This window comes from Mustela erminea, chromosome 4 (assembly GCF_009829155.1).
Source record: "Mustela erminea isolate mMusErm1 chromosome 4, mMusErm1.Pri, whole genome shotgun sequence".
Lineage (NCBI taxonomy): Eukaryota > Metazoa > Chordata > Mammalia > Carnivora > Mustelidae > Mustela > Mustela erminea.
The window spans coordinates 92850334-92861378 of NC_045617.1; the positions used below are offsets into that span (position 1 = coordinate 92850334).

Here is an 11045-nt window from a genome sequence, read left to right on the forward strand (position 1 = left end):
CACTGGGAGAAAAGTGAATCCACTATAGTCAACGCTCCTATAAACACTCACGCATGTAAAAGCTACCAGATCTCTCCACCCACACATTCTCAACTCCCACAAAAAAAAGCACCAACCTCCCTGAAGCAATGGTTAAGGAGGTACATTTCCAGAGTAAAGGTTATCTCTGGAAAGCACTAACACCAACCACCCCTCACTTCCACCAAGAAACTGCTTGTAAGCAGGACAGAGGGGACACCTACGTTCTGATGCACTGCTCTTGGAGATGTTAGTTACAACAACCTCCTGGAAAAACAAGTAAACGCAATGTCAACATACGGAGAAAGCCTTAAAAAGGTCCATCTATTGGAATTAAAGTAATTTGGTAACTTGGTTCATTGAGAATTATCTAAATGTTCAACAATGGGGGGAAGGTAAATGAATCTGGTAAAATCATACAGGGGAATGATCTGCAGATACTGAAAACAAAGTTCACAAGTATTTTGACTTCACGTGAAAAGTTATTTAAAATGTTTGGTGAAATGCACAGAGTGCAAAATTCTACACACAGTTTGATCCCAATTCTACATTGGGAGGGCATATAAAAAGCCCAAAAGGACATACAACAAATGTTAATTGTGTTAATTATTGTTTGCTCATGGTGATACATGTGATTTTTTAATTTTCTCTTGTTATACTCTTCCGCTTTCACTTTTTTAAAATTTTACAGAAAGCACGTATGTCCAAGAAAAAGAAGCCATTATAAAATCAGGCCAAAGGGTCTCTAATTTTCCTGCTAAGTAGACAGGCTTCAGCAGACACTGGGGAATATTTCTAGGCTTCCTGAGCAGATTCCATGTCCCACCCGTCTCTCACACTTAAGCTCTGGTGATGATTTCTTACACCTCACATAACGCCCATGTCTTTCTCGACCTTGGCTTTGGCTTTCAGTCTTCCCTGTTTGTACTAAAACACCCTTCTGGCAGTTACCTCTTGTCTGTAAATCATGCTGTCCACTTCCCCTTCACCAACAGGACCTAGTTCTCTGCCCTGGTCAGGTTCCTCCTGGCCCAGTCTGGTCAAGTCTTGGTATTGACAACAAGTAAGTTACCCTTGAAAAAGACAGGCATCATGAACAACCTGAAGTAAACACGGCCAGGAAATACAGTTTTCATAATGCATTCTATAAAAGCATTTTATACACAGCAGCCCTGCCTCCCCAAACAGACCTGGGGCTATAGCAGGTCCAACTATAACTGATCTCTTGGGAGATCCCCCTGGTGGCAAGCATCCTTAACATCCGTGCAGGGCACTGCGTTTTTTCACTGCACATTCACAGACTCACAGCATTTTATCCCCACGACTCTGAAAGGTGGGAAGATCAAGTATTCTTTTCCTAATTTTTAGAGCTAAGAAAAATCGCAATTCAGAGACTGGGCTCTGAGTGACTTGTTCCCCCTGATCCTCAGCATGTTCTCCTCTGTAAATAGTGACGATAATACCCGCACAGTGGAGTTGTTGTAAGGATTAAATGAGGTAACGTATGCAGGGTGCTGAGCACAGTGTCTGGAACAAGGACAGCATTCAGCAAATGCCAGCTCCTGTAACTGGGAGGTCAATGGGAAGCTCAAGGTTACATAGCTGGAAAGTGACAGCGCCAAGATGAGAATCCAGGACTTTCCATGCCAAGTTTACCCTTTTTCTACTTTATTCCCAACTCCGTAAGAAGAGCATTAGGGGATGGCCCATGCCCTCAAAGAACTTGTCATATTTTGTAGTAGGCACATCCCAAGTACGTGAAACAACAAAGCAGTCATTCCCACAAAGAACTAAGGCAACAGGAATAAAAGCTAGGATATGGCTCCCAAATTATACAATCCTTTGGTCCAACAGCAACTGTTAAGTGTTAGGTATCTTCTTATGCATTCATTCCAAAGCTTAGGAAACGCAAGTTTCATCCCTGTGTCAAAGTGAGTTGTGTATGGGGAAATCAGATGAGAAAATAAGTCTCTTTTCCATACTAATAATAGAAAATATTTTCTGTGGGCATTCTGAACTTGAGGAAGTTTGAGCTATTTTTGGAAACTTTTTGTTAGCTTCCAGAAAGTACCATTCATGATCGTATGCTTTTCTTTTTCTTTTTTTTTTAAGATTTTATTTATTTATGTGACAGAGATCGCAAATAGGCAGAGAGGCAGGCAGAGGGGGAAGAAGGCTCCCTGGCGAGCAGAGAGAGACTGATGCGATTCGGGACTCGATCCCAGGACCCTGAGATCATGACCTGAGCCGAAGGCAGAGGCTTAACTCACTGAACCACCCAGGCGCCCCTGATCATACACATTTTTAAGGGACTTAAAAACAGCTTCGGTTGAGTTCAAGGCTGCTTCTTAAAACATCTTCAACTTGATTAATCAATTTAGCCTACAACATATGACACCTGGCAGCTGGTAACACAAGTACAGGGAACACATTAAAGGCAAAGGAAGCATACACACAAACAGAGAGTAGGAAGTCACTCTGTCGACATTTATTTGCTGCCATAGTAATAATCCCATAATAATGGGATCCAGGATTGCCAACCCTAGGCATACTATTTCTTTACAGTAATCTTGATATTTAGGAAATGTTAAAAGAGGAACCTAAAACTTTGTGTTATGGAATCTTGCAGCTTCTTTACATGGAAGAGGGTAATTTACTAATGGATACTTTGAGATTCACATCTTGGAAGGTTTTAACTTCCCATGTGTTTTTATATTCCCAATATCTACGACTTTCTAAGGTAGAGGAATGATGCTCTTAAGGGGTGGTCCTGAGCAGAACTATGAAGTAGGAGAAGGCTTTCTTAAGAAACGCTCTACCTCCCTTTGTCTATTCTGCTGGGGGTAAGAGGTGGGGACGCCCACTGACTGAGCCCATTCAATGAGGCACTCCGGTGCACAGGGCCTGCTTTCTGTCATCTGTGTTACCCCTTATAGCAGCTTTGCAACATGTACATTAGTCACCCCAATTATTCAGAGATGAGGAACTTAAGTCTCATGGAATTTGAGTGGCACACCTAAAATAAACTGATCAGTCCTCCACTTCAGTGCCCCTTAGGGTTTCCCCTCACTGAACTGGGCTCCCCAACATCAGACATCCCTGTTAGTACCTGCACCATGACTAGTTCACATCAAACTGTTAAGGGCATGCCCTCAATTGAGTTAGTCTTTTTCATTTGTTAAATTTTGTAAGATTCATTTATTTATTTTAGAGAGAGAGGCTGCAAGTGGGGTAGGGACAAAGAGAGAGAAAGAAAGAAACTCAAGCAGGCTCCATGCCCAGCACTGTCGGTAGAAAACAGTATGGAGGTTCCTCAAAACACTAAAAATAGGGGTGCCTGGGTGGCTCAGTGGGTTAAAGCCTCTGCCTTCAGCTCAGGTCGTGATCCCAGGGCCCTGCATCGGGCTCTCTCCTCAGCAGGGAGCCTGCTTCCCAGCCTCACCGCCCTCTGCCTGCCTCTCTGCCTACTTGTGATCTCTGTCTGATAAATAAATAAAATCTTAAAAAAAAAAAAAAACTAAAAATAGAAATACCATATGATTTAGGAATTCCACTACTGGGTATTTACCCAAAGAAAACAAAAACACTAATTCAAAAAGATATGTGCACCTTTCTGTTTACTGCAGCAATTTTTTTACAAGAACCAAGACAGGGAAGCAGCCCAAGTGTCCATCCACAAATGATCTGATAAAGAAGACATGGTATTTACATACAATGGAATATTACTCAGCCATAAAAAAAAGAATGAGATCTTGCTATTTGCAATAACGTGGATGGATCTAAAGGGTGTGATGCTAAGGGAACTATGTCAGTCAGATAAAGACAAATACCCTAATATTTCACTCCTGTGTGGAATTTAAGAAAAAAGACAAAACAAACAAACAGAAGACAAAAGTCAAACTGTTAAATACAGAGAGCAAACATGGTTGCCAGAGGGGGTGATTGGGAGGGTGGATGAAATAAAGGGGAGTAAGAGTACACTTATCCATGAGCACTGAGTAATGTACAGAACCCTTGAACCATTATATTGTTAAGAAGAAGGAGGAGCAGGAGGAGAAAAAAGAGGAAAAAGAGGTAGTAATAAGAGTAGTAGTAGTATTCCTATTCTAAAAGGAAGCAGGCAGGGGATACCCAGGTGGTTCTGTCAGTTGGGCGGGTGACTTCTGATTTCAGCTCAGGTCATGATCTCAGGAATGAGAGACTGAGCTTCTCTCTGCATGGAATGTGCTTAAGATTCTCTTTCCCTCTCCCTTTGCCCCTTTCCCCCTCGCACTCTTTCTCCCTCTAAATAAATTAATTAATTAAATTAAATAAGAATAAACTAAAAATGACCAGGCATGATTTTAACCTAAGTCAGTGGCTCTCTAGCAAAATTTGAGACATGATGCAGGACTTGAAAATGTCAAGACTCTTGAGATATCTAGTCAACTGCTTCTCCCACTAATACACAACAACTAAAGCCCATGAAGGGCTGTGACTTTGCAGAGGTCATACAACAAATCAGGTATAGAGCCCAGAGGTCATACAACAAATCAGGTATAGAGCCAGGACTTCTGACTCAGAGCTATTCTCTTTTACAACATCAGCCACAAATATTCAAGCATAGGGTAAAAAACACAATCCAGACTCGTAGGACTTATTCCAATGATATTAATTCACACTGGTCAGGCCTGAGTGCACCTCTTATTAACTGTGTGGCCTAGATAACATACCCTCTCTTTGCCTTGGGTTTCTTATCAATTATATGAGTATAACAATAGCCTTATTCTGTTATCGTGTGGGTCAAACATGGTAATTCACAGAGCTCTAACTTCTTTGTGCTCGGCATAAACAATGAATGAATGTTATATTGTTATTATCATTAAAATTATTTTTACTGTACTACAACTACTAGTGCACATAAATGACAGTTCATTCTTTCGCCTTTGGGGTAGTAGGTAGAAACAGCCTCCTGCTATCAAATTCATCTCCATATTCTCTAAAGGCAGCCCTAACAGTCTCAGGAATGGCGATAAGATGAGTAGAAGATTTAGCATCCGAAATAAATTACCTTTGAAAATAAAATTGCCTAGTGAGCACTTTCATTTGAGGCTGAAAGTAAAAATTCCCCATTCTTCTCAAACCTACTCTTTCTCAGTAACTGCCCTTTTCCCTCAGTTTTATTGAGATATAATTAATACATAACATCGTATTTATTTTAGGTGTATCTCATAATGATCTGGTGTTTGTATGTATTGCAAAGTGACTGCCACCATAAGTTTAGTAAACATTTATCACCTCATGCAGTTACACATTTCTTTTCTTATGATGACAACTTTTACGAGCTACTTTCTATACAACTTTCGAACATACAGTACAGGATTAACTATAATCACCATGCTATACATTACATCCCAGGGCTTATTTATCTTATAACTAGCAGTTTGTACCTTTTGACCCCCTTCTCCCATTTTTTTCCCACCTCCCATTCCCCACTCTCTGGTAACCACGAATTTGTTCCCCGATCTATGAGTTTGGTTTCTTTAAATTCCACATATAAGTGAGATGGTGCAGTATTTCCATGCTGTTCTCCATAATGTCCACACCAATTTATATTCCCACCAACAGTGCACAGGGATTTCCTTTTTCCCACATCCCTGCTAACACTTATCCCTTGTTTTGTTTTGTTTTGTTCTGATAATAGTCATTCTAATAGGTGTCAGGTGCTATCTCATTGTGGTTTTGATTTCTACTGCCCTGATGGTTAGTGATGTTGAGCACTTTTTTATGTTCTTATTGGCTATGCATATGTCTTCTTTGAAAAAAAAAAAGTCTATTCAGATCCTTTGTCTTCATTTTTTAATTGGATGGTTTGGATTTTTTTGCTATTGAGTTATATGCGTTCTTTACATACTTTGGATAAATGATTTGCAAAGCTTTTCCCATTCCGTGGGTTTCCTTTTCCTTTTGCTGACGGGTCTTTGTTTTGAAGAAGGTTTTCAGTTTGATATAGTCCCATTTGTTTATTTCTGCTTTTGTTTTCAACTGCTTTTGTTAACAAATCCAAGACATCATTGCCAAGGAGATGACCCTCTATGTTTTCTCATAGAAATTTCATGTCTTCAAATTTACATTCAAGTCTTTCATCCATTTTGAATTAATTTTTGTGTATGGTGTAAGACAGTGGTCCAGTTTTCTTCTGTTGTATATGGCTGTCCAGTTGTCCCAACACCATTACTGAAGATACTATTCTTTCCTCATTGTACATTCTTGACTCTTTGTCATAAAATAACCATATATTGTGGGTATATTTTGCTCTATTCTGCTCCATTGATTTATGTATTTGTTTTTATGCCATGTTGTTCCGGATACCATAATTTTGCAACATAGTTTAAAATCAGAAAGTCTGAAGTCTCCTGCTTTATTCTTTCTTTTTTTAAATTATTAATTATTTTTATTAACATACAATGTATTATTTGCCCCAGGGGTACATGTCTGTGAATCATCAGCCTTACACACTTCACAGCACTCACCATAGCACATACCCTCCCCAATGTCCATAACGCAATCACCCTCTCCACATCCTCCTCCCCCCAGCAACCCTCAGTTTGTTCTTTCTTGAGATGGATTTGGCTATTTGGTGTCCTCATGGTTCCATACAAATTTTAGGGCTGTTTGTTCTATTTCTGTGAAAAATGCCATTGGTATTGCAGTGAATCTGTAGATTGCTTTGAGTAGTATGGACATTTTAACAATACTAATTCTTCCAATCCATGAGCATGGACTACCTCTCCATTTATTTGTGTCTTCTTCAGTTTCTTTAATCGATATCATAGTTTGCAGTGTACAAGTCTTTTTACCTCCTTTGATAAATTTATTCCCAGGTATTTTGTTCTTATTGATATAATCATAAATGGGATCCTTTCTTTACTTACTCTTTCTGATAGCTCATTATTAGTGTATGGAAATGCAACTTATTTTTTCATATTGATTTTATATTCTGCAACTTTATTGAATTTGTTTATTAGTTCTAAAAGATTTTTTTTTTTTTTTTTTTTTACTGGAGTCTTTAGAGTTTTCTATGTATATGTCATCTGCAAATAGAGACAGTTTTACTTCTTCCCTTCTTACTTTGTGCCTTTCATTTATTTATTTTTCAGGCTTAATTGCTCTGTATTTAAGACTTCCAGAACTGTGTGTCAAGAGTGAGCATCCTTGTCTTGTTGATCTTAAAGGACACGATTTCAGTTAAAATTTCCCATCTTTTTCAAACCTAATCTTTCTCACTTCACTCCTAACTCAGTTAAAAACCTCACCATCCATCTAGACATCAACTCCTTCTATATCACTACCTTACTGGTGACCCAGTGCCACTGATTTTCCTCCTGCAAAAGCTCTCTGAAGATCTCTCTTCTCTTTCTCCATTCTACCTGGTTCAGGCACGACGAATGTTATTTATTTATTTATTTTTGATTGGATCACTCCTGTGGTCTAAACTCTCAGCTCCTTCCCTTGCAACCCCACCTACTAATCACCTCCAATGTCACTTGTGCAAAATACAAACTAGATCAAATCATTTCTCCCATAAAAGCTGTATAATTTCTCCTCTTCCATAGGATAGATTCACATCCTGGGTTCACTGAAACACACCCCCCCCCCTCCGCAAACTCTCCTGCCACTCCCTCACTTCAGAGCACCCAGATGTTATTTCAACATAAACTTTCCTTCCATGTGGAACACCTACTTAGCTCCTTCTCTAGAAAACTGCACTGCTTCCTGCAATGCAGTCCAAATGTAAACCTTTCTGCGAGCTCCTCCAGATTCCCTCCACCCTTCCTTCTCTGGACATTCAAAGAACTTGTTCCTTTCTCCATCAACCATTCATCGTGTTGAACACTATCACCTATTTTCTTATCCTTCTTTTCTGCTAGATTGATTCCTGAATGGCATAGGTCTCATTCATTTATATTCTGCCACAGGACCTACATAACACACAGTACAGGTGGGACAAAATACTGCTGAATAAATCAAGTGGGTGGTACCCAAAGTAAAAGGAATAATAAAATGAGACCTCAGTGACTATCAACGTTGATCTCAATTAAAGCTAGTTTCTGTTATATATAACTAACTGCAAACGATTATGTAAGTAGTTTTCAAAAGAGTGTGGTATGAACTTGCAAATGGCAAAGCTCTCAAGTTCCCACTTAGGCTTGTTAAATGTTCATCAATGGAGAGAGAGCAACACATCCTCCCAGATTTAGCCCAGTTCTGCAGGACCTGCACACACAAGGCATTCTGAAAGCTCTTGCAATCCTGAACCTTTATTTGAGGACATTTTTCCCTCACAAAATTCCATGGACTGGACTCGGGTAGTAGGTGCTCAATAAATGCTGATTGGATTTGCAGTAGATTTGAAAGCAAAGTGCAACTCACATTTTAGACTAATTCAATGCAATGACTGTACTTAAGATAATAGCTCTAAGGCTAAAGAAAATCAATGGGCAGACTGAAAAGCAGCCAAATGCTAACTCCCCTGCCTTGTTCCACAGTCAATGCTGACCTGCTTCTTGATCCTTTCCAGCTTCTGAGATTTTCCAACTTCACTGTTTCCCCAGAATGGAAGGGGCCAGTTAGCAAGTGTTGCCCTGTACCTGTGATATATTTGCCCTGTGTTTTGCTGTTGATGTAATATGTGAGAAAGTTGAGTGGCATTTTTAAAAATGTCCTACTTTTCCTAAAGCCTATGTGTGACACATTAAGTGGGGTTCTAGCTGAAGCGGGGAAGAAGTATGGACTGGAATGCTGTAGCATTTTTTCACCTTCAGTTGTGAAACTGTATGTTAAAGGGAGCCCAGAAACTTTTGTTTTTACTAAAATGATATATTTAAAAAAAAAAAAAAAAAAAAAAAGCTTGGGCAGCGAACTCTGCATTGGATGTCTACCTAACACTTCTATACCAATGTAGGAAATAGGAAGATTCAAAACATGCGCTCTGCTATAATTCAATCTGGGGTCAGAAAAAGACAGCAGTGCCTTGGAGAATAAATCATTAACTAAAAGTCAAACCGAGACACCCTGGAAACCAGTGAGGCCAGGCGGCCGGGATTTGCCTGTTCCCTCAGGTGACTTCCAGAGCGAAGCATCCCACAGGCAGACAAACTCGGCACACTGCACTCCCTTCTATTTCACTTTTCAAACTCGAAGTTATTTTTAGATGACCCATGCCCGCTAATCCGAGGCAGGACAATTCCCAGCCCGCTGCGCCTCAAAGTACCTTCCTCCTCCCCGGCACTTCTTTTCAAGCACTGGGAAAGGAGTTTCTCCGTTTTCTCCTTTTTTTCCCCTCAGAGTGTAGTCCACCTGCCCTTTCCCCCTCTCCAAACCTCAGTCCCGGGGGCCACAGGCGTCATCCTCGCTGTTCTACTTATGCACCTGCTGCTGCTACTGGAAAGGCGAATCCTTGAGCCACTAGGAATGGGGCAGGGGCTCTCTGAGACCCGTGCCCTCTTCAAGGGAGACCCTCCCCCACACAACACACAGCAGGCCACCGCGGGGGCTGACAGCTGGAGCAGACCACCGTCCCTCCCTCCGCCGCTGCCGCCCCCCCAGCTCAGCCCTGGAATCCCACCGCGCTCGCCCGCCCGCCCCCTGCCGCGTCCTCCCGCACCGCCCGGGAGCAGCGCGCAGCCCCAACAGGACAGGGCGCAGGGGCGAGCGGGCCAGTACGGTTACATAACCGACCTGCTGGGCGTCCGCGATGCGCCGGCAGAGGCTGAGGCGGCGGCTCGGAAGTCCGCGGGGCCGGCTACTGCGGGCGCGACGCTGCCTGCTCACCTGCCGGCCGGTGCGAGCGCGTGGGGGCGGGCGCGGTGCCCGCGGGCCTGAGCGTGGGGCCGTGCGCGGCGCGCCCCGCCTCCCGGTCTCGAGGTCCGTGTGTCCCCGGCTGTCTGCCTCCCGCCCGCTCTCCCCGCAACCTCGGCCGCCTTCAGCCGGGACAAAGCGGCTCCGGGGAGGGGCCGAGCCGGCGGCTCTCGCAGGAGCCAGCGGAGATGGGCGCGCCCCCAGCTCCGACTCATCGGGCCAACCTCCAATCAGACCCCAGGAAACCGAAAGCCCCTGTGTGGCCTCCTCTTCTCCCCTCCCCCCTGACCCGGCGCCCTTCCCGAGCCCGCACCCGCTCTGCTCCCCGGGCTGCCCCCTGCCCTCAGCACCGCCCCCCCAACACACACACCCCGCTTTCCACTCGGGGTGCCCAGGAAGCGGAGTAGCCCCTCTGGACCCCTAGCGCAGATGCCGGTGCTCAGGAGTCCCAACCCCAGCAGGGAGGGCTCCCCGGGGTCACCGCCGGGAGGGGGCTTGCTAAGGGGTCGGAGTGGGCAGGGGGCTGATAGGTGAAGCTAGGGATGACTAGGCAGCGACAGCCCAGAAGAAACTGGCGGAGAAGCAAACTGTGGGTGAGGAGTACTGGAAGAGAGACTTTTCTCACACGCACACTGAGCCCCCCGACTCCGGTGGAGGAAAGGTCGGGAAGCCCCCGGACGGTCCGCGGAGCGTCTGCGCCGGGTGGGTGTGGCGCCCTCTGTCTGGAGACCTGCGTCCGCCCCGCCCACGCGCTCAAGGTGCCCTGCACGGGCTCCCCGGCTTTGCCAGGATTCGCTGCCACCAGACCTGGGGACAGAGGGCTTCAAGGACTCCTATTGTGTGAGAGCCGGTGACAAGTGAGAGGCTGCTATCATACAGTGAACGGCTAAATGTGAATCAGATTCTAGGCTCAACAAACTTAAGGTAGACGTGTCTGCTTTACAAAATAAAGCAATTCTGAGCCAGAGGAAGCCTGTGGCTCATGGGTCACAAAAGCTGATGGCAGGAGAAAGTCAGTCAGCCGTGTACAAGACCAGATCAGGGAAAGTGGGGAAAATTCAAGGAAGAAGGGCCGGGTCGGGGTGGGAGTGCGGACCAACTCGCAGAGGGAGTAAATAATATTCAAATCAGTTTTATATTCTGTTATCTTTCTAATTGCTATACAAATAAGCCTTTTTTCCTTTTGC

The 11045-nt window shown here is 43.8% G+C and overlaps 1 protein-coding gene across 3 annotated transcripts in view; it reads right to left on the minus strand.

The window, feature by feature from the left end:
* RCAN2 (regulator of calcineurin 2) overlaps nt 1-10027 on the minus strand; it is a 264623-nt gene extending 254596 nt beyond the window's left edge. The window contains exon 1 of one of the 3 annotated variants that reach the window (XM_032340163.1): nt 9832-10027. The gene's annotated coding sequence lies outside the window, so the exon portion shown is untranslated. Of the gene's footprint in view, nt 1-9738 lie in introns of all 3 variants that reach the window. The other 2 variants (XM_032340162.1, XM_032340161.1) reach the window with 2 other exon arrangements.
* Nucleotides 10028-11045: the final 1018 nt, after the last annotated feature.